Genomic DNA, 24,124 nt, shown 5'->3' on the forward strand with positions numbered 1-24,124 from the left:
ATTAATAGCCGAGATAGAAATACTTCAGCGCCGCGAACCAATGATTTCAACAGGCGGGCTCCACTGCATAGCGAGACTCCCTCTCCTCTCGCCCCGTCTAGCCTTCACAAGCGAAATTCCTTCCGTGCGTTCTCTCCTGCCGGAACTCGGAGGTCGCGAGACACATACGTCACGGCCCCCTCTTCACTTTTTCTGATCCGAGCTCTTTTTTTTTTAATCGGCGATGAACGCTTTCGCTGGCGGCGTTGCTCGCGAGCTGTTATCGTTTCGCGCTGCGCACGATTTTCCGCGCTGTGCGCAAGGCCACATGACTAGCGGTATAATTCAGTGCTGCACGAATACTGGAGGCAGAACAAGCCGATCGCAGAGCATGATCACGCGCTGGAACACGGTAGAAAATGGCATAGTTTCGGTACCTGCGCACGTGACCGCACGGCCGTGCGGTCACGTGCACAAGCAGACGAAGCGGAAGTACATCTCTCTGGCTTCAGTGCGAGGTAAAGCAGAAAACGCGCACATATTCCGTTCCTGTTTATTATTTTTTCTAAACTTCAGTTCGTTAGTTCAAGCAACAGATCACAAAAATAACAGATGGTGCCCAGAATAAATCTCGAAGTCACGTGGCACCGCCAGCGACGTCACACTGCGGACTCGAGTACGTAGGCGCAGGGACGCGAGTATGTATCCTCCGGCTTGGAGCGCGGCGGCCGCGAGAGAAGGAAAAGGGTGTTCGGTTAGAAATTTCAGATCCTTCCGTGGCGCGTAGCCATGTAATGCTTTACAGACACGAGCGTTATCACACAATGAATGATCTGCGCTTGTCAGCTCGAAATAGCCAGACCTGGTGAGGGGCCCTTTAACAGCCAGAAAAGCACACAAAACAATTTGAAGCCAAGTGAACATGCAGCAACGCATTCGTTCTCTAGGCATAGGCTGTCCATACAATCAGAAATAATTGGTAATTGGCTACCTCCGTCTCTTTAAAAAAATTTAACAAACTTCGTCCAGTGTATATACTTAGACGTATTTTGTCTGCATGGTGTCGTGTTAACAGAGGAAATTAAAAAAAATGTTGAGCCAATAAAATACGGATGAAGTGTGCGCGGCTGGTGCGTTTAATGCCCTTGTCCTCGTATTGTCAGGATTTGCAGAAATTAAGCGAAATTATGAATCAGAAGCTCTGCGCGTCCCGGTCAGTAATTACGCAGTAAGTATTTGGTCATACTGTAATTTTAAGTCAAATGGTAGAGGCAAATATAAAGAAACCTCAAATGATTTGAGGAACAGAACTCTGGTAAAGACATCTTGAGGGCGGAGGCGGACAGGCTTCAGCATCGCCGGGTGGGGGGAATTTCGGAGGAATCTCCGCCCCCCCTCCCCCCCCCCTGTGGTCGCCGCCGATGGTCAATTGTGAAGCGTCAAAGCAAGCGCTTTTGCTGAAGCAAGTACATTTATTACGAGAAGCCACGGACTACCCATACCCGCCGTGGTTTCTCAGTGGCTATGGTGCTGGGCTGCTGAGCACGAGGTCGCGGGATCGAATCCCGGCCCTGGCGGCCGCATTTCGATGGGGGCTAAATGCGAAAACACCCGTGTGCTTAGATTTAGGTGCACGTTAAAGAACCCCAGGTGGTCAAAATTTCCGGAGTCCTTCACTACAGCGTGCCTCATAATCAGAAAGTGGTTTTGGCACGTAAACCCCCAAATATTATTATTATTACGGACTACCCAGGCACTGAGCAATTAGAAACCCTTTGTAATGAAAGCAGCTTTCATAAATTCCGCGGAAAACTGTGTCAGCATTATTTTTATTCGCTATCGGAGTTAAATAACTTTCGCTAAATTTCGCGCAGTGACCACCCGACAAATCAGAGCTTAGGGGCTTAGCAACGCTAGCACGGGCTAAGCGCGCCATTTTCGCAGAGCAGTAAGAACGCTGTTACCCGTACAATTCACATCTGCGCGTTTGGTACTACCCTTTACTGCGATGGCGATTATGTCCCCGAAGTTGGGCACTGTTAGAGTATCCTAGAAGCCATTCAAATTTCCTGTAACACTGATCTCGCAAAGTATGAAGAATGCTCTCGCCCTTATACGTTGAAGTGACCGGTACTACACGTGAAATTTTGTGAAAGTGATTATATGCGTCGTATGAATATACGGAGACTACCAGCCCTGTAACTTATGAAGTTATTGAAATAGGCCGTTTCTTTTACGTCATTATTATAATTGCACACTTGTGCTTGAACAACTGGCGCAGTCGCCGTACATGGTCAGGTTGCATGCGTCAAGCCGGCCAATACCTGCCTGTAGGACAACAGCATCAGAATGAACGAAACCACCCGCATTTCACTATTACTGTGTTGAGAGCTTCCTTGATCGCATGCAGGCGTTCGCACCAGGACCTGACAGTCTTGTATGACATGATTACAAATTTACACACTGACACACAAGTTACACTACTCGCATTTTTCAACCTTCCATCCACATGGAAAGAAGCAATTGTGGTGCCTGTTTTGAAGCAGGGTAAATACCCTTCCTCGGTCGAAAGTTACCACCCGACAGCTCTCACAAGTTGCCTTTGTAAGTTATTTGAGGAAATCATTAATAGGCGACTCATATATTTCTTGTAACTGAACAAAATGCTTGATTCTTATCAGTGGTGCTTCATAGAAGGGCAGTCTACAACCGATCATCTTGCGCGCATTCAAGAAAATATCCGTGACGCATTTGTACACAAGCAGTTTTTATTATCCATATTCCCCAATATGGAGGAGGCGTACGGCATAACATGGCACTATGAAATCTTGAGAGACTTGTCGGGAATGGGCATCCGTGGCAGCATGCTAAACCTAATGGAAAGGCATTTGTCAAGTCGCACCTTTCGCGTCAAAATGGGGAATATATCGTCACGTACATTTATATAGGAATATAGTATACCGCAGATAGGCGTGCTCAGCTGCACACACTTTATCATTAAGATGGGCACACTCCGTGCTTCATTACCACCGGTCATTTTTTATTCCGTCTACGTGGACGACATTCAAATAGACTTCAAATCCTGTAACATCGCAGTGCTCGAGAGACAAGTACAGCAGGGCTTGAAGCAGATTACAGGCAAAAACGAATTCAAAATCCCCACCCGCAAATGTTCTTGCTCTTTTTATAAGAAAGAGAAGCCGGATTCCAGGTCCTCATGTGGAACTGCTAGCACAAGAAATACCTGTTCACAAAGAGCATAAATTTCTATGTATCATACTTGAGTCCAGGCTTACTTTCATTCCACAGATAAAATATCTTAAAGCAAAATATCTAAAAACAATGAAATTACTGAAGGTTATATCCCACACAATATGCGCTAGCGACGAGAAGAGTTTAGTGAGTCTTCACAACAGCCTAATTCGATCACAGTTGGACTATGACGCCATCCTATACAACTACGCTGCCCCGAGCATGCTCGTGGTGCTAGATCCTGACAATCATCCAGGTATCCGCTCAGCCACTTGCGCTTTCAGAAGAAGCTCCCTCGAAAGCCTATACGAACAATTAAACCAGCGGTCACTCCATCTGCAGAGAACATACATCAGCCTCACATATTTTCTCAAATTATACTTTAATCACCAACATCCATCTTCTAATACCGTGAACCATATGACATGCGATACATATTTTCCATAATAGTACGTCTGTAAGACAACCTTTCTCGCAGTGTGTGAGGGAGCTTAGCGAAGTGCACGTACCACTCCTCAAACACCGCTAATGCATCCAATCAAGCTGTGGCCTCTTTGGGAGTGGCAGGTAGTAGAAGTTACAAAGCACGCTTCAGAGCGTGAAATCCAAATGCATTTTCTAGAAGTACAGTACAAGCACTCCTGCACAGATTTCTAGAAAGACTCTTCGATGTTACATGCTGCAGCGTTCTATGCTGCCGTTGGTCCATCTTTCCCTGAAACCGATGAACTGCATCCGGAAACAAGTACTTTTACGGCTGAAGCCTGTGTACTGTCGTCGGCTGTGAAGCATATATGGAAAACTCCAAAAAGCAATTATATCTATAGTCTTTCTAAGCGTCGTGAAGGCTTTGATGTCACTCTGAAAGCACAAAATATATCTACTTATTGTGCTCTATTCTATCCTGTGTAAATCCTATATATCTAAGCAGTATGCCATTATATGCTGGATGCCTGGTCATAGGGGCATCCAGGGTAATGTTCTGGCGGACCAGAAGGCCACGTCAAAGGTCTTTCTTACGAAGAAAACGGCTAAACCCCTGGCAACGCTTGTGGAACGCGGAAACAAATAAGCTGCACGTGAAAAAGCTACAATTAGGTTTCTGGCCCTCCACTGCGAAATCATGCCGAACAGAGGTCCTATTCTGTTTGTCTCATAATAGGACACACATTGGACACCCATAATTTTCTACTTAAAGGAAATGAACCTCCAACCTTTGGTAGGTGCGGGTGGAGGCATCCGTGCTCTATGTCCTTTTGTAGTGCCGGAAAGCCGAAAGACCTTTTCCTCTAGCATATCGACAGCACATCCCTCCTCATCCTATAATGTCTCTCGGTTTAGAACCGTTTAATCTTTACACCAATCTAGTCCTAGGTTTACTTAAAGATATTGCCTTACATGTTATTAGCCCCATAAATTTGCAGCGCTAGCACATCCTCTCTTCAGAGGATGCCGCTGTGATAGTAGTTTTGTAAAGCACGTGCCTCCTGGCCCTCGTGTTTCAAGGGCTGTGGTGAGGCACTCGTGCTCTAGCCAATTTTTGCATCTGACATATCTTGTATATCGTATCATATCTTCGCAATGCGTTGTAGTGCTCATAGTACACGTCATTAGCCATCGTCATAATCTTACAACATGTACATGTTACGCACTTTACAGCTACGTCTCATCGCTTCATAGAAAGCATCACTACTGCGCAATATCAGTAAAACCGGCATGGCGGTCTTTGGCCATACCTGGCCCTTGCACCAGTAAAACAACACACATTCATTCAATAAAACTGAGCCCTTAGCGCGTTAATCACGCTGGCGCCGATCACCATTAATATGAGGTAGATTAGCTAGACTTACACTCCTTCTTAGCGCAGAACACGAATTACCACTTCAAGTAGACGAAGCACCGTCGAAGTATTAGTATGTAGAGACACGGCCGAGTATTCTCCTCTACGAAGGTAGAATCACAACATCTCAGAACGTATCTTAACGTAAACACTTCATGACCAACGAGGTATTTCAGACGTACTTCCACAAATAAACTGCCTGTTTTGTTTATGTTGCTGTAAGAAAGTCAAAGGCATAGCTCAGCCACAGTTTTTACGTTGTGCAAAATGTATGTTTATTAGACAATTCCGTGATGAAATAAATGCATATGCAAGACAAATGAGGCTCATTTATTTTTCTATACGCTTGTGAAGATCCAGCCCCGCGGCAAACGACGTAAGTTAAATGCTCTCTTTATTATTTTCGTCCGCCAGCATTATCCGGTCGCCGGGCGTTATCCGCTAGGCAGAGAGCGGAGTTAGAGCTGTCGTTGTCTCGAACGCAAGTACATCCTGGCCCACACGGCTGTCCAATCTGGCTGGGAGCGCACTGATTGAAGTAGTAAAAAAATGTTACGTGTATAGATCACATATAATAAATATATTAGATATAATAGACTTAAAACAAGGAAACACGTGATACCACAATTTACTATTGACATTTTTTGTTCAGAAGCCGGACATATTAGATGACAATACTTATATAAATTTTTGAAGTGTCTTGACCCAAATCTTCAAAGTGGAAACAACACATTCTTTTAAGAACATTGCACTGACTTTTGGATCGTGTTAGAAAATGCTATTACTAAAATTAAACTAGCAATATTGATTCGTATTTTCTTGCTGTTATGCTTTATTTCTTTTGCAGTATATTTACAGGGTCTTTTCTCTTGGAGCGAATTTTTTGTACGTATACGTATTTTAAAGATTGCTAAGGCACGACTACATCAAGAGAACAAATAAATTACTCGAACGACCAAATATTAAGAATTTTATGCTCGTCAGTATAGTGTCTAATACGTAGCCTAAAAAATATCAGGCAGACCGAGATTGTTTCTCTGAAGGCATAGCTTCCCATTTTATTTTCTAGAATTTCGCTGAACGTGTACATACATGATCCGAGTATGCTATCTGCTTTATGGCGTCGGTTCTGCATCAATCAAGGCGCGAACACAGTCCAGTGTAAAACACATGCATGGCTGCGCGCGGTGCAGTGAAACCACGAGCCTATCCTTGTCTGTTATTTGTGAACTACCGACGTCCACGCAACGAATTTCATTCGGCGGCAATCACGAGTCGCGTGGCATCAGAGGCGTTACGCTGCTGCCGGAATTGTCCCATGCGCGCCAGTAAACGAGAGCCAATCCGCGTGCAGAATTTATCCTACTGTCGTGCTTTGCATTCCGATTTGTCTGTTTTCTGTGGCCGGACAAATTCGAAGGAAAAATCCAGTCACAAAAGGCAAAAGACAAGATGAGAGGTTCACGCTACAGCGGCTGGTAAATTCATTGTGGTGTCAACTTCTCTTCTTGTCCGTTGGCTATCGTGACTGTTTTTTCCCCCTGCAACTATCTACCAACTGGCCCGGATTTCAACCCTTCTCCGGCCAAATTTCTTGACGACATGAACGGAAACGCGTTATTACCGCATAAATACGCGCGTTGCATGGCTCGTGAGATTGTGAGAAAATGTGCGCTATTCTGTATTGATACAATTATGTTTCTGTAGTTTCGGAAATCAGAAAAGAAAGCCATATTCATAGCTGCAGTGTTACAGCAGCTATAGTTTCAAGCCAAGTGATGTCAGATATATTGTTTAAAACAAAATGTCGCAGCCATGTAACGCATGCGGCTTGAACAATGCTCAGCCAAAACGCAATCATAAATGATGCAGTTCCATCTGGAAGCAGGTATACACAAGATTTACGACGCAGTACTTCTCCTTGACTTCTAGCAAGGCGATATTCGGAAGTTTTCCGAAGAACTGCGCTTTTATCAGTTACAGAATGTTCCGGATGTGCCTCAGAGGCCAGATGTGCGCAATTTTGAAGGGAAATAACAACGAAAAGCCATCTTAACAAATCCAACTTGGTCAGCAAGATTATTGAAAATTTATGATAGCGTTATAAATTATGTGCTAAGGATTCACCACCTTGTCATTGCCTTTAGGGCAGTAGTAGTCTCTGCCTTCCATATAAACTGCATAAGTTGGAATCCGGCTTAATTTTCATTCTTTGCTTTAAGCACTGACACGCTTACAGTACTTGCAACTTTATTCGAAACAAGGGGTGGAAGCAGGAGTACTAGTCGAACTGCAAGGGTTGCAAGGACTGGCTGGTTTTGGCTGCCGAGTCGCAGCCATCTATCCTAATAAAAGCTACACACCATTTAAATGTATTATTTATATATATAAATATATATATATATATATATATATATATATATATATATATAAGGATATTCCTGGCACAATTACTACCCCATTACGTAGCTATAACAGTGCTTAATTGCTTTCGGCTCACACTGATGGTCGGCAACATCAGCTTCTTTTTCAGTCCCTGTTGCGCAAGCCAAACACATTCTGCATGGTTCCGCCACTTCACTGAAAGCGTCCAGTGTCCTTCGGCAGTTAACTGGCGGGGGGAAGGCTCTTTGTTTATGACTGTATAACCATTTGTGGGGCCTATCCAGAAGATAGCGCAGTCTAACACAGTGGTAAAAACCACGTCGGGCTACAGTGTGGTGGTACATGTAGCCCCTTGCGGTGCCTCGTCGAAGCCTGGTAGTACACGGAGCCTAATCGCATTCTTCTCTTGTCACAGCTAGCGTTTTGGACGTGGTCGTTGAGCGGCTGTTGTATTGGTCTAAACCACAGGTGCTCTTGCCTGTGGTGCTGCACCTTGGTGGCAGACATTCCACCTAAGAGGCAGCCAGAGACCTTACATAGGCTTCCCAAATGGTCCTTGATTAGAAGTGGTGCTTTAATTGGGGGTTGGCTTCCGTGTACGAGTAATGCATTATGGTAAGGGAATAGGCACCTATACCACACAGTGCAACATAGAACCACAAATAAACAGCTCCCACCGAAGTACGCTAAGCGCATTTTTGTATAGTAATCGTGAATGCTTCTTATAACTTTATTTTTATTTTCTGACGCACCAAGTTCGCCGTAAACTACTGTGGCCTGCATCACTGTTTTTCACAGCGCGGACGAAACGTGTACGCCCTAGAATTGAGCATCACAGCGCAATCAGAATGACCAGCAGTATTCGGCGCACTTGACCTTTCTTACGCCCGAGCCGCTCAGAGTCCACCATGCGCAAGCTCGGATGGCTGGCAGCATGCCATCCTAAGCTTCAGGTGCACTGAACGAAGTATGTAGCACACCGCTTTTGTGCCTTTGCCAAAGAAAAAAATGCTCTCGCTAACCACGCTCTCAAACATATGCGCTGCAGCATCAGCTGATCGCCACGTTCCTACGGGCCTTGCTCGGTGTGGCTAAATTTACTGGGACGTAATATTCGGTGCTGCTTTCGTCACCGGCGGCATGTAATCGACATCGCCGACCACTGCTTGGCATGGCGGTTTATACCGATGCCCTTAGTTACCTCATCTCATGTAGTGCTGCTGTTTGCAGAAAGTTACTTAGCAAGGGCAGTGCGTGAGATAAAATGGCGACATCGTATGATATTCGTACGGCATATATGCTACTGTCACATTCCCTATTGTGCAAAATTTAGAGGCACATATATCTTAAGAAAGTGAATAGGCAACAGAGGATATTGCACGCTTTCCACCGGGGAACTAATTTTACTGAAGTACTGTTATTGTGGTCCGTAGAGACTACGGCTGCCGCTCGAAGATAATATATAGGTCCATATTATCGCACTTTGCATTACACCTTTCTTCCATAGTGAAAAGAAAACTCGCGACAAGGCACGTGCATATTTCAATGTCTAGGAGAAACTCGCTGCATCCTTTCTAAAGAAAGAATGCAGCTGCGTGATCATTGGGGTGAAGAAAGCCAGAACAAATGCTTACCTCAGCTGTACATGCACCAACGGGACCTGAGCCCTCTCCCGGCAGCCCACATCTGAAATAAAGATAATGTGTTACTAATGATGGGCATGCAATGCTGAAAGCTCTAATAATGTAATTTAGGTATATTAAAGAAATAATCGAATGTATCATCGTACAATAGACGAATTATTTGTGTTTATTGGCTCGATGCATCTCCTGGTATAACAATTACGCGAAATATAAATCGGAATCAGTAAAAATGATGATGAGGAGACAGTGGCTCGCCGATAGGAACGCCTTGCTTTTCTTTGTCACTGTTTCTTCCTCTTTATTCCGCTTTATTAGGACTTCACCTAGGACTTCACCTGGTTAGCCAGCGGCTTCATGTACGCGAGCAATAGTGGTCATGGAGGAAGCGTAGCCGATGGTATTAGCGGCATGAATAAGGTGGTGCCATTGCTGGAGCGTTAGGGAAGACGCTCTGTCAAGCTTCTGCCAAATTATTCATATATATATATATATATATATATATATATATACATATATATATATATATATATATATATGAGAATGATAGAGATAAATTTAGGGAATTTATTTGCATGTCCTTTACCTTGTAAATTATTTTCATTACATAAGGGGGGACAGCATGAAACATTGACTCACGTGCCATTACACAAAACACAATTTCTTTTATGACAGTCAAGAGCAAACACAATTAAATGTCTAAGTGAAATCGACTGTAACAAGCCTGAACGACATGAGCCACTAGCTATTTAGCAGAGTGGCCCTACTATTCCCGCATGTGTTATAGGACACTCTGTAGACGCAACCATTTGTTCCTAAAAATGCACCTCATGTGTTTGTTTTTACTCGGAAAAGTTAAAAAAATAGCTCTTTTTATCCAGCGACTGCCGATTTAGCAAGCAGGCTACGTGACATTGGAATGAGACGTAAGAAAATTTTGAACGTTAGTTTAGTAAGTAACTAACTTAGGCTAAAGAAGGTTTAATTCCTAGCTTTAGGCGCATGAAAATGCGAAGTTGAAAAGGAAAAGCATGAAGTCATACTTGCTTAGCAAACTTCCTAATTATAGCACTACAGTCGATGTAGCTTGGAATGCCCGTTTGACATGTCTGCCCAAAATGCTTCGGTATTTCAGTTACGATGGTCCAAAACTCTTAGTGACACAGTTATAGGAAATTCTGAACTGGAACGCCAGTGCATTTTTCAGGGAGATTTAGAGTCACGTATCTTGTAACTGTGGTAATCTTAGGATTTCTTCTTAGCAGACCTGAACACTTCCGTTTCCCCTGATTTCACGGAGTACACTGGCCACTTAGTCTATTAGAAATATAGCAAAGAATAGATACGATATTTTCTTTAGAGTGTTACGCATCAAACTAAACACCTTACGTATACACTCGGACGTTCTTTGTCCAGAATATTGCATTTACAGACTCGGGAGTGCACATCAGGAACTCCTGTGGTTCCTCGAAAGCAGTTATTTAAAGGCGGTGAAACCCTTTGGACCAAAGTTTCCAACGCTCCTATGTTACTGTTTCTCTGCATTTAGGTGTATGAAGCGGTGAGTCTTGTGATGATAAGTACACTGCAGCAGCCGTTCTCTTCAGGTCTTCTGATTCACTTTCATAGGAAAAAAGGCTAGTTCCGTACTTTACACCTGTATTCTCAATTAGGTAGCAAGCTGCTCCGACGCATGAACTAGTGAATATTGGTTCTAGGTGATCACTTCTAATATTGCGGACATAAAATTAATATGCGGTAAGAATGGCATTTCGTGTTAGCATGGTTGGAGCCATGGTCCCACCAGGAAAAGAAACGACAATAAGAGCACGCGTAATGCACATATTGAGACGAATCGTGCTATGTCAAGTGAAAGCACTAACCATCCCGGGAAGAAAATGTGCGGCTGATCATATGCTAAGCAATAACTGAAGCCAACGCTCAATCCTGATTGTGTAGGAATACTTTGCAAGGTATCTGCATATAACAAAACAGAGGGAATTCACCTTGCTCGCGTAACAATCAAGGGGTCATGTATGTCCATTACCGTTAAAATGTTCTTGAGTATAACCTTTAACATTTATTAAAGTTGCAATTAGTATGCCTGAGCTTTTCTTTCACGCAATAATGCCGGCAACACGGCTCGTATTCTAGTCCGTTACTAGGAGCTCAGGAAAACACAGTATTCACTCAAAGATATCCAAGTATTTATGGCTTTAGATCATAGCTGCTTGGTAAAACGAATCATCGCCACATTAAAATCTCCTGGCAAGGCCGTATATGTGCAGGATGTGCACCAGCAGTTTTATCAATAGCCGGTTACGATAAAGTTAATATGGAAGGCCGATAGGGAGAACGTCATGACTATATTTTGCTTCTTAGCAGTACAACCCTCAAAGGTAGCTTAAAATGAGACTAAACTTGCCTAGCCTGTCGACAGTTCAAAACTGTATTGATAAGCCTCAAGAGTGCTTCAATGAAATCTTCGAAAGTGCTTACTCAGCATCTATAAAAGGTAACAATCATGGTGCTCGTTAATATCGATGCTTTCGAAGATACTCCTACGCGGACTATAATCGCCAGTGTTCGAACGTGCTTCTTATTGCCAATGTACGTCATGAAGTTGTTCGGCTGAATTTTCATTCGGTATGGGCGTACTAAAAAAACTGCCATTTCTAAAGGATCACAGCTTGATACTTCCTCTCCCGAATTTTTCCTCTCCCGAACAGCTTATATTGCTCTTCACATACGCGTAATCAACTGGTACTGACATAAGTCTATTAATAAGATATTCAAGAAACTTTCAAGTGGTAACGGAATAAGTTTGATATGAACTACGTTCATTATTAAGTGCATCTACAAAATTTTCGCAGCTCTAAGCGCGAGAATAGTTACAATGGAAATGTTAGGCTTACTCTGCAAGTACAAAAAACGCTGCTAGAGCAATCAGGAACATGGTTGAAGTCTTCATTCTGTATCGGCCGCACGACGCCTAGAAGGACAACTATCAGGTTGAATCGGCAGGGTATCTGTGACCGAAGACTTCTTTTAAATCCCTTTATATATATATGTCTCACAACTGTAGCGCAAATATTCAAAGCCACGTGTCTGAAGCAATCAGGCTTGATTTCTCTCTCTCAGCTATCCTGTGTGTCGTTGAGGATGTTGTTCGTTAGGTTGTCGAGAAAATCAATCAAGTGCAAATGCGCCGACTTCCAAAATAGCATTTTCCCTTCACGATCCATAGTTCATCTGTAATGTGACAAGTTGTTTCTCTCGAAGTGAGTCAGCAAACGCAAGAGAATCCCGATGATACTTTTGGTGAGAAATAAGATTAGATGGACCATCTGCCTATTTGGAATTCAGCATCTGCAGTCGTAAGTTGTGATGTGTAGCCTCGAATGATATTGAAATATTTTCGCGAGAATTATGCCGAAAGCACCAAAGATAGGCATGAGCTTCATCTCGGCGTGATTACACATAACAGCAACCTTGAAATGAACACAGTGAATTGCTAGGTACGTCACCCATTTAAATATGCAGTTTCGTGACGTTAGTCACTGATTGTGCAGCTTGTGCAATCATAATCTCTACAGGGAAACACACGTGGAGAGAAGGCACGTGCCTTGGATTGTTCACAGGCACGTTATCATCCATCATGCGGTTATCATGCCGTTATCATCCATCATGTGTAAGCCTGATTACAATGTTGATACGCACTTTCTTTAGGTTCAATTTTTTTTTTTTGCTGACGGACACGCAAAGTGCCGACCAACCAGAGGCACACAGCTTCGCTGCAAAAATTTAAGAAAGTATGCCCATAGAGATACATTGGGCTCCGTAGAAAATGGCTCCACATACAACGTTTGTGAAACTAGAGGAAAAACAATTGCAATCTGCAGAACAGTTAGGACAGATTACGTACTTCTAATTTCTGGTACTACGACCAGCCGCCCTAGGCGACCATTGGTCGCAATGCGATTTCTTTTGCCTTAATCGCTCCTAGTATTCACGTTGCTCCACAGGAGTCCTCACTACGCGTTGCCTACACACAGCGGTGCTGCAGCCGCAACGAAGTCATTTGCTAGGCCGCTCCATTTCTTCCATAAAAGACTATTGGCGTCAATGCCCACGTCATAAGCTGCTGTCGCCAGCGGCAGCGTCCGGGAAACATGTGTGCAGAGGTAGGGGTTTCGAATTGTTGTCACGAGCGCGTTCTCGTCAATCATTTGGTTTGGATGCGTGTTTTATGCTCATTTCTTTATTTAAACGTATGCTGCGACGCATGTCGCATGCGAGATGCAAATTGATGTCCGCACGTGTCGCTTTTGGCTCAAGTTTTTTTTTTATTTCCGAGAAACCACGCAGCAAAAAATCCCGGCTAACTAGACGCTAATAGTTTTGCTGTAAAACACACAAGGATTTACCAGAATCATACTTTGTGAAAAACTATTAGGAACATTATTCTGTGCGCCTGCTTTTTCTGTGTTCTTCCTACTTTTTTGCCCCCAAGCTTCCATCACCATTTACTAGTCTCAGTTGTGTACACCTTTACTTTTCTCCTTCTATCAATGAAACCAAGGATTTCAAGAAGGCCAGCGCGGGCATTACTGACAGCAGGGAATATTTATTCGGATTTTAATAAAACATGTTCCATCGATTCCCTAGATTCTCCGCAGCAAGCACATGCTTCTTCTTTAGAGTACCTCTCTTCATAACTACGTGTTCTAAGGCACCCTGATCTCGCTTCGAAAAGTAAGGGGTTTCCCTTTCAATTATCACCAAGTGGACCAAGTGGGTCTTTCGGCTAACAAGCTCATTCAGGCTGAGCCAGTCCTCAACGTCGACGTTATCTTGGCCGGAGAATATGCCAGGATTGCGGGGATGGGTAACCGTAACGCACGTTTTGTCAGGGTCGCGGGAGTAGAAGGAGACAAGGTGTGGCCACCGGGAGTCATGTCGGAAAGCAGGACGGTGCGGAATACCAGAAAGGCATACCAAAAATTTACTTTTTCTGGGAGCAACGAGAAAGATGGCGTGCTGATGCATTTGTCGCCATCTGGGTAGGGAGAATGCTTCGACAATTTCTCTTTCTGTCTCATCGCTCGCATAGAACAGAAACGTTATTTATTAAAAATTGGTTTGCGAGGGTGGTTTCTCCCGCCCTCTTTTTTTTTCCTCTGCGTCTGTCCAGTGCAACGCCGAAGTGCCTCCTGCCTTTTTCTTTACATGCAACTGGTGTTCCCGTGCTCTTTCATTGAAACACTTGCCCATTTGTCCAATATAAATGATGTCACATGTCAAGGGAATCGAATACATTACCCCACAAATACAATCTATGTAGTGCGTTTTGTGCATGGTTGAAGATTGCAGCCTACTCTTTCTCTTGCCTGTCGCCATGGGGGGGGGGGCACTCTACTGAACTTGCAAGGAGCCGAAACACTGACCTTGACACTGTAGCGTCTTCCTACTTTCTTGATGTTGTGCGAAACTCTATGAATATAAGGCATGACCTGCAGTTTTTCTTTCTTAATACCCTTTTTCTGGTGCTTTATACCTCTAAGTTTTCGCAAATGCCTTTCCCAGGCGCCAGTGATTAAACTCGGAGAGTAACCAACCGAGAGGAAGCGCCTAACTTACTGATTAAAACTGGTGTCTAACTTGTGCTCGCATGATTTTTCCAGGGCGAACAAGCTAGTGTTATGTTCGCTCTGTTAACTAGTTTAGAATGTGCACTTTCAAACTGCAGTAGGGCCTTCTTTTTCCTGGGGTTGTATTATCGACAAATGTGTTTTAGATCAAAATACGGACTGAGATCCAGAAGCTGTAGGCAGTTATCCCTGGCTCAATCGTGGGAATGTGAGCCCCCCCCCCCCCCCCCCCCCCCGCTTCCCTGAGGTGGATTAGAATAAGTTTAATAGGCCATCTACGGCATTATTACACTCATCTGGTGCGGAAACGTGGAAAATGACCAAGTATTCATCAACATAACGGAAAATGAGCATGACATGATGCAGGGGATTCATATTTGAACTCGTTGATAAAACACCGAGAGATATATATCACACAGAATGGGTGTAACTGAAGAACCTATACATTTTCCAGCCTTCTGCACATAGTGCTTTTCATCAAACGCAATGGCTGTGGAACCTAAATGATTAACAGTTCGAGGTAATGGTCTGTGCTCACTCCTGCCGTATTCTGAAAGGCTACCTCTCCGGTCTCTTGAATTTGTTGGATAATAGCTGTGAAAAGACCGTCACGCGGGATTGAGTGGAACATGTCCTCGATGTCAATCGAGAACCCCATAGTTGTCGTCGGAAGAGGGCTACGACGGCGTTCTACGACGGTTATTTTTAAAGTTTTATCTCTCCCACTTTTATGATGCTGTAAGAATTGCTCATGTAAGAAAAGCAAATCAGCAGAACAGTTACAATGTGAGACGGCAATCGCAAAAGAATGGTGATGATGACGATGAAATTCTGTTGGACACGGCTCTTGCCCGCGGATACATTTTTCATCAGAGCCTAGCTACATCAAGCTTGGCTGTAAGAAGTGACCCGCCATCCCGGGCCTCCAGGAATGGATGTCGAGCGAAGCTGCTGATACCACCACCGCAACTGCTCAGGGGAGTATGCAATGCATTAACGCTCAATTGCTCCTGCGGCGCCATATGTAGCCTCAGGAGAATGCGGACGTACAAATTCCCATGTACTGGAATTCAACGGTACTACCCAGATTGTTGTATTGGCATTGCTTTCCATTTTACTGCTCTTCGTATTCACGTTGCTTCTTAGCATTCCTGACTACGCTTTCCCTGCCCATAGCGGTGCGCAAAAAACGATGGAATCAGTTGCTAGGCTGGTTCTTTCGTAACGAAACCTTTACCGGAAATTTAGGCGGGGAGCGCACGTGACTCGCATTGTTGGCAGGAGCGCCTTATCATCAATCATGTGATGCGGATGCTTCATTTGTGCTTGTTCTTTATTGAAATTAATGTTGTGCTGTATAATGTACACTGGATACCAAAAAATGTCTGTTTTTCGGTTGAATCGTTGAAGTTTTTTTTTTTTTTAGTGAACACGACGCCTGAGAAATTTCCGACCGGCTGGAGGCTACAAGTTTCGCTGCAGAATGAACGGAAAACGTGAACAGTTCTCTTAGTCGATGCATTTGACGCATTGGATATTTATGAACACACTTTGTTTTTGCGATGCACAAATTCCACTAAAAGCGAATTATTGCAAACTAAACAAGATCGCCATCGCGGCCCAGCGAAAGTGGATGTCGACAAAGGTGTTGGAAACCACCACTACATCTGCTGAAGAGGGAGGGGAGGCGGTATCGAATGTTCCATCTCTTTAGATCAACGGTAGCAGTGGTATGTTAGAGTAAGGCTAAGAATGGGAGGAATGGTACTTTTCGCAGCACGCCACCGCCCGTAGTGGTGCTACAACAACATTGAAATAAGTTGGTGGGCTGGTTATTTGATGTACGAAAAGGCAGGGAAATCACACCCCACGTTGCAAGCAGGCATTGCGGCGTCAACTTGCTCAACAGTAATCTTTACAGGGAGCGCTACGTGCTTCGTAATGCTCTCATGAGCGTCCTGTCAATTATCGGCTTCGGTGCTTGTGTTGAGCCTGGTCTTCGTTGAAACACACGGTGTTCTGCATGTTCTACGCGTGATTTTAAAGAATGCAAGCAGTGTTCGCTTTACTTTGCTGATTGCTTGTAGCGTCTGTCTTTCGAGGCTACAGCCCAGTTTACATGAGTGGAAAAGATTGCGACGATATAGTGCATCACGTTTTCTAGCCCATTGCGACTAAAGCGATGCGCCAGCGTTTGACCGTAGCACGCCACCCCTTGTGCGATGCTGGTGCAGTACGGTGTCGGGCTTCGAAGGCAAAGCAGCGCTTCCAGATGCTTCCGGCGCCACGCAGGAGCTAGGCGAGCGCAGAAGCGCCGCAGCTAATTGCATTTCCCATGATTCCTAATGCGATGCCATCGCGTTTACATGCACTGCGAACGTTGACTTGATCGTCGCAATCCACCCCTGTCTGGCGCAATAATGTGACGCGCATTCATAGCGCACTAGCCCCGTTTACATGGATGGTATGCGGTAGAAAAGTTGACGTGATGCCAGTCGATGCGCTTGTTGTCGCATTTATATAAACGCAGCTTGCGAGTCGTTCAACGCTTTGCTTGCTTACGCGGGTATTAGTGCTTAGAGGGATATGAGCCATTGATGATGATAGTTTTCTGTCGACGGACGCGAAAGAAATTCGCGTTCCTACAGTTTCGCTGAAATCCCTTGGTGTATAGATGAATGAACGCAATAGAGATATGGAAACAGAGGAAAAAACAATTATAGCAAAGGGGATGACAAACGCGACCATAATAAATCGCAGAGCGCTATGGGGATAGAATAGGTACGAGGTGCTCCGAGGTATATAGAAATGTCTAACATCAGGACCTACATTTCGTAATGAGGTTGGTTGCCTGAAGTCCATAGTACAATCGGGACTCGAAGGTAACCAAAGGGTAGTAGTACAACTTGATTGTGGAGTTCACAGAAATAGTAAAAATCCCGTCGCACAGGGCTCCGTAAAGGGAATTTGTAATATTTGTATAAATATATATGGATATTTATCGATATACATATTTATACGTATATATATTTGTATATATATTTGTATATATATTTGTATATATATTTGTAGATCTGTAGTCACAGGCAGGACAAGTTTTGAAGTGATGTAATATGGGAGTAACACTGATTTCGAAGAACGACTGAGGAATATAAAAAACATCTAAATGGGTTTCGAGGGTGTTCAAGCATTTCAGCAGGAAAGACATTTACTCACAGTGAAGATAAAGAACTAGGAAGCTTACCAGCAAGCATGCGACCGGTTTAATAAGCAACATGATAGACAGAGAGAGAGAGACAACTTCACTCGTCAGAGTGGGAAGCCAATTCATGGTTTCGTCGATAATGCCAGATGGCCGCCAGCCGATGCGTGACAGCCACCTCTTCAGCTCGCTCAACGGCTCGGAGATGGAAGTCCGGGCCCGAGCTAAGCAGCACTTCCTCCTGCGATGAACGTGAAGGAGTTACCAGGAGATAGGGGGAGGGAGTCCTCATCACATTCCCAGAGGATGTGGCTTCGCGTAGCTAGCTCACCCCACAGGTGACAGCGCGGACTTATTCTGTCCGGGTAAATGTGCGAACAACATGGCAACGAAGAAGGTCAAACGCAGTCAGAGAGGGTGGTACAATGTCGTGGAAGCCGATAATTGAAAAGGAACTCGCCTTGAGCACCTACCTAAGAGGTGAAAATAAGATCAGGACATGGACAATCAATGATAATCGAAAGGGAAGCTCCTTACTTTTCGAAACGAGATCACAGATCCTTAGAACACGTAGTTATGAAGACAGGTACTCCAAAGACGATAGCATGTGCTTGCTGCAGCGAAGCTATGGAAACGATGGAACATGTTTTATTAAAATCTAAATAAATATTCCCTGCTGTCGCTAATGCCTCCGCAGGCCTTCTTGAAGTCGTTGGCTTCAAGGATAGCAGGAGCAAAGTAAAGATGTACACAACTGAGACTAGTAAATTGGGATTAGAGGTTTGGGGGCAATGAAGTTGGGAAAACACAGACAAAGCAGGTACACACAATAATGTTCCTAATAGTGTCTCAGAAAGTTTGATGCAGGGAACACCTTGCGTGCTTCACAGCAAAGCTGTTTGTCTTCAGTTAGCCAGGATCTTTCGCTGTGGCCTTCTCGGAAATAAAAAAAAAGAACTTGAGCGACTGAAGCGAAAAGTGCAGACATTATTTTTTATAACGCATACAACATACTTCACGGCATATGTTTAAATAAAAAAACAAGCAGGAAACAAGCATCCAAACCACATAATTGATGATAACGCGCTTGTGACAACAATTCGACAACCTACATCTGCCCGCATGCGTTTCCCGGTAAAGATTACATTTCTGCATGCTGCCGCGACTACACTTCCGCATGCTTCCGCGGCTATAGCAGCTTGTGACGTGGGCATTGACGGCACTAACCTTCCATGCTAAAAGTGGGGCCGACTAGCAACTGACTTCGTTGTGGTTTCAGCACCGCTTTGGGTAGGCAACGCGTAGTTAGGACTCCTCTGGAGCAGCGTGCATACTAGGAGCGACTAAGGAAAAGGAATGGCAATACGACCAACGGCTGCCTGCTGGCACTGGTCCAATTGCCATGAATTTCAATCACATCGTAAACCCGCACGTCTAAATTATCCTGTGGCTGAATAATCCACTAGAGTTGAACAATAAAACACTGCACAGCAGCAGTTACAGTGGTTGCTTTCAACAGACTCGCTGGACGTCCTGTTTCAGTCGAATTTTTAACGCAGAAGGTAATTAGAATCTGCAAACATGCATAGTTGCTGCTAAGTGCAGCAATCTCTGTAGTCGCTACAGAAACTACTGTTGTCTTTTCAACCGCGATACAAAAGACTGCAACATTTTAGGCACACAGAGTTGCCGCATCACTGTGGCTGTCACGTATGACTTGTCTGATGTTTTGTTATTTCCTAGAAGAAATTACCGATCCCAGAAAACTTAGTTATCAAAAAAATTATTTTTCCTTCAATTCAGTTATCTTTCAGTATATTAGACATTTACGTTCATACTGAATTGTGCTGCATTGTTGTAGAAGGAGTGTGTGATTAAAATTTACATTGGCGCGAAAAGGAAGAATAAATGCAGTGCGAACATATTTTCAGTGCGATTCCTGCATGTTCAGAATGTTTCGCACTTCCTACATGACACTGTAGTGATATATTCTTATATAATCTGATTTATGGCAAATCAAATTATAATGCCTTCTGCAAGATAGGGTAAATATTCTTTATCTTTTCCGCTCGGTTTTCTGTTGTTGGAATCGTTTCGCTTTGCGAGAACCATGCCACTAGTACAGAACAAGAAAATGCCTTGACGAATGTCGGAAGTGTAGGTGTCAGCAACCAGAAATAAATGATCTGTCATAACGGTTCGGCAGATTAACATTATTTTCCCTCTAATTTCACAAATGCCTTATGTGGAATCAGGGCGAGATGAAGCTGCTTGCGTGTCTCTGGTGCTTTCTGCATAATTCATGCGAAAATATCTTAAAATTATTCGAGGCTGTACATTACAGCTAGCGACTGTAGATGCATAATTCCGAATACTCAGATGGCCTTTCTAATTTATACGTCACAAAAAATACCATCACGGCTTGCTTGCCATTGCTGACTCACTCGGAGGGAAACAACTTCTGACATTACAGATGCACTTTGGATAGGGAAGGAAAAAGTTTATATGAGAAGTCGCGCATTTGTGCTTGATTGATTTTCTCGACAGCCTAACGAACAATATCCTCAACGACACCGAGGATAGCTAAGAAAGAAAGAAACCAACCTTATTTGCATAAGACGCGTGGCTTTTCACATACGCACCACAGTTGTGAGACATTATATACATATGTATATATAAAAGGGCTCTGCAAGAAGTCTTCGCTCCTGAATACCCTGGCGAGATCTACCGGTGGCTTTCCTGCGCCCTCTATACGGGCGAGAGGAGAGGGCGACGCTAACTTGTAAAGGCGGCTGAACACAACGATGAACCGTCGTATGTAGCTATAGATGTCCTCGACCTGACTCCAATCTTTATGGGCAGGTACCGGTGTTAGCGCTGTCTCTCCTATAAAATTAGCGCCGCGATCTTGTGAATAACGTCGAATCTATTGTCTCCCGAAATAAATTATTGGGCGGATAACAAATTATTGGGCGGTTTCAAGCGAACCCTTATTTGGCATCTAATGTCCACGTAAAGGTCACGCTAATGACGCAGATTTCATACGTTGTTATTGCAAATGCCACGCGATCGATTCAAATTAACCGCGATGTTCATGACTGGGTAAGACAATGACGCCAATGGTATTCGCTTAGAATGTCAACTGTTCTTTTTCGCGTGCTGGTACACCAGATTCAAAATGCAGACGAAACCTATATACAAGCCATCGTATGTTTACTTTTTAATTTTTGGCCGTGATTTCATTGCGCTAAAGAGTGGTCAGAGAAGATCAACAATCGATCTCTCACACTGCGTGAATGCAGCAGAAATTCACATGCACTTTAGTAGATCAGTCCACTTGCGCAGTGGCCTTTACCAATGAATATCAGTATAGCGTCACTCACGAGATATATATTATTCGTGTTATCCGTTTCGAGAAATATCAGTGCTCGTGTCAATTCAACTAGTACCAATTTCCGCTGTTTCAGAGGCATCGCATCACTACTGGGCTGCTTTACCAAATGAAGTTGTGACCCGCATTTTGGAGCCTATTTTTGTTCTCGCTGATTTCCTTGAGTTGGCACAATGGTGACAATGTGCGTCGAAAATATGAAACCTATCGGACTAGAACTACGTCGGACGTATCCTTTCATATTTTTAGAGCGCTGGTCTTAGGCGCCCGTTCCCTGCCGCGAGCGTCAGCGTCGGTTTCGGCGCCGGCGCAATCGAGCGAAATATCAAAAAGCGAACGCGGAGCGGGAGATGCAAAGCGGCGCGCTACGAACTCCGGACACCAATAAGAGCGGCCCCTTGGGTGACCTGCGCGCGGAAAACTGGTATCATGCGCCCCCCCCCCCCCTGATCCTCCCCCTCTCGACCGCTCGATGCGTACTCGTGTCCGGTCTCAGCCGGACCGCTCATTTCGTTATATGGTCTGCTCGCATCATCTCTTACTCGCGCTTGTCTGGTTTGTTTGGTTTAGTCTCGTTCGCGCTTGCTTCAATTGTGATCTTTTGCCCCGCACCAGCCAGCTTTAACGCGAAATTAAAGATCGTACAGAGCTTTGCTCAAATTTGGCATTAGGGAGTATCGTAATCGTCGATGAATTTTTTACGTGTGAGGCCATCGACTCAGGCACTTTATTTATGGAATTACGACAGACACATTTCGTTTCTTTTGGTGTGTTTGACGCTGACGTACGTCGGCTAGAAGCACGCGAAACAGATAATCACTTTACTGGCGCCTGTGTTTATTCTGGTACCGTTGCTGTGGAGCGAACCCGAATGATCGCGCCCGTCGCACATCGGCGCAGTCGTCACTGCTGTAACTGCCACGTCTGCTCCCATAGCGTTTACGAGTACGTTCACAGAAAGGAAAAAAAAGGAAAACGCGCTCGATTCGACGGATCTAGATGCGATAGTGTATTACAACATGCTTCTCTCAAATGGAGCCATTGTTAGTCATGGTACGCTCTAAACTGTCTAACTTCATACACGTTCTTCATGTAATATCAGGACTGAGATGGGGCCCCTCTGAGCGAAGTTTGCTCCAAGTGTACCAGGCACTTTTTGTGGGCTACATACGCTACAGCATGCCTGTGTTATCTAACATGGGGTCATCTTGTATACGCACGCTGGAGAACTTTCAGGCTCAAGCACTACGGATATGTCTTGGCTTGCCACGCTGCACGTCAACTAAGGGCACAATAGCCGAAGCACGGGCTTGTCCTATAGACATATACAGGTCTTGTGAACCTGTGCGAACCTATCTTCGCCTGCTAACCAGACACTCACACCATCCACTGTCAACGCTTCCAAGCATCAACCTTGACTGTGCTTTTTCGAAAGCTATTGCATGTCACGCAAGCATTGTACCTGCAAGATTCCAGGCAACCGACATCCCCGCGGCACCTCCATGGACATTGCCAAGACCACTAGTGAGGCTTCAGATACCCGGAATTAGGAAGAAATCTCACGTTTCCGCCATTGGCTTGAAGCAGCTCACCCTGTTCCATATATTTACTTTATATAGTGGGACTGTACAAGTATATACCGATGGTTCGGTCACGCCATCTGCCACAACGGCCGCATTTGTCATCCCACAACTTGGAATTACTCAACGATTTCGATTAGACCACAAATCGACATCTACGGCTGCGGAACTTGCGGGAATACGGGAGGCTGTCCGTTTTATGAGAATGCAGACACCCCATAAATGGACAATATTGTGCAATGCCAAATCAGCGCTACAGGCGCTAAAATACTTTTTAAACAAAGGACCATACTATCTGCTCGTGCTGGAAATCGACGAACTTTATCACAGTGCCGAGTTAAGTGGCCACGTGATCACCTTTCAATGGGTGCCTAGCCATTGTGGTGTTTTTGGTAATGAACTCGCTGACAGTGAGGCAAGATCGGCCTCCTCTTCCTCTGATGAAGTACGGATTGCCTACTCGCGACCTGACACCAACTCCATGATCAAGGCACTCATGCAGGACCTTACAAAGGCTTGCAGAGCCCACTCTGATAACATTCACAGACGTCTACATATGATTGACCCAGACGGTAAATTCTGTTCGCCCCCGAAGCTTACACGGAGCAAAACATCATTGCTACACAGGATTCGGCTCGGCGTTGCTTTCGCCCGTCGCTACGCACACCTCATCGGCCAATCGAACAGCCCTGATTGTGTACACTGCCAGATGCCCGAAACACTGCAACACGTACTGTGCGACTGCCCAGCATATATCCTGGAGCGAAGGACGTTAGACAGTTTCTTAGCCAGTGTTGGCAGGCAACTACTGTCGGAGGAAGCTATCCTCGGCCCATGGCCTGACACTGCAATTTCAATGCGTGCAACAAAAGTATTGTTGGAGTTTCTGCAGGACACCAAGCTCGACGAGCGGCTCTAGCGAGGCAACTGTCTCATGTACATAAGCACTCACCACTTCTCTTATCATCATCATCCATTCCAATACTTTCACTCCCCTTCCCTCTTCCCCAGTGCAGAGTAGCAGACTAGAGCGCACTAGCTCAGGTCGACCTCTCTGTCTTTCCTATCAATAAATTCTATTCATTCATACTTCATGGTCCGCTACGGACCTCCTTGAGTGATTGGTAGGAATGCGCCACTGTTGTACGCTGTCGTTCTTATATTTTAAAATTACGAACACGCCGAATTCAAAACTTAACATAAA

General features: G+C 44.6%; 1 long non-coding RNA gene across 1 annotated transcript; it reads right to left on the minus strand.

The window, feature by feature from the left end:
- Positions 1–5,380: 5,380 nt before the first annotated feature.
- On the minus strand, positions 5,381–12,156 carry LOC142564980 (uncharacterized). The gene is made up of 3 exons (XR_012824723.1): positions 12,012–12,156; positions 9,091–9,142; positions 5,381–5,600 (listed from the first exon to the last, which is right to left on the minus strand). It is a non-coding gene; the product is annotated as an uncharacterized LOC142564980 (long non-coding RNA).
- Positions 12,157–24,124: the final 11,968 nt, after the last annotated feature.

The sequence above is a fragment of the Dermacentor variabilis genome, chromosome 11 (genome assembly GCF_050947875.1).
Source record: "Dermacentor variabilis isolate Ectoservices chromosome 11, ASM5094787v1, whole genome shotgun sequence".
Taxonomy (NCBI): Eukaryota; Metazoa; Arthropoda; class Arachnida; order Ixodida; family Ixodidae; genus Dermacentor; species Dermacentor variabilis.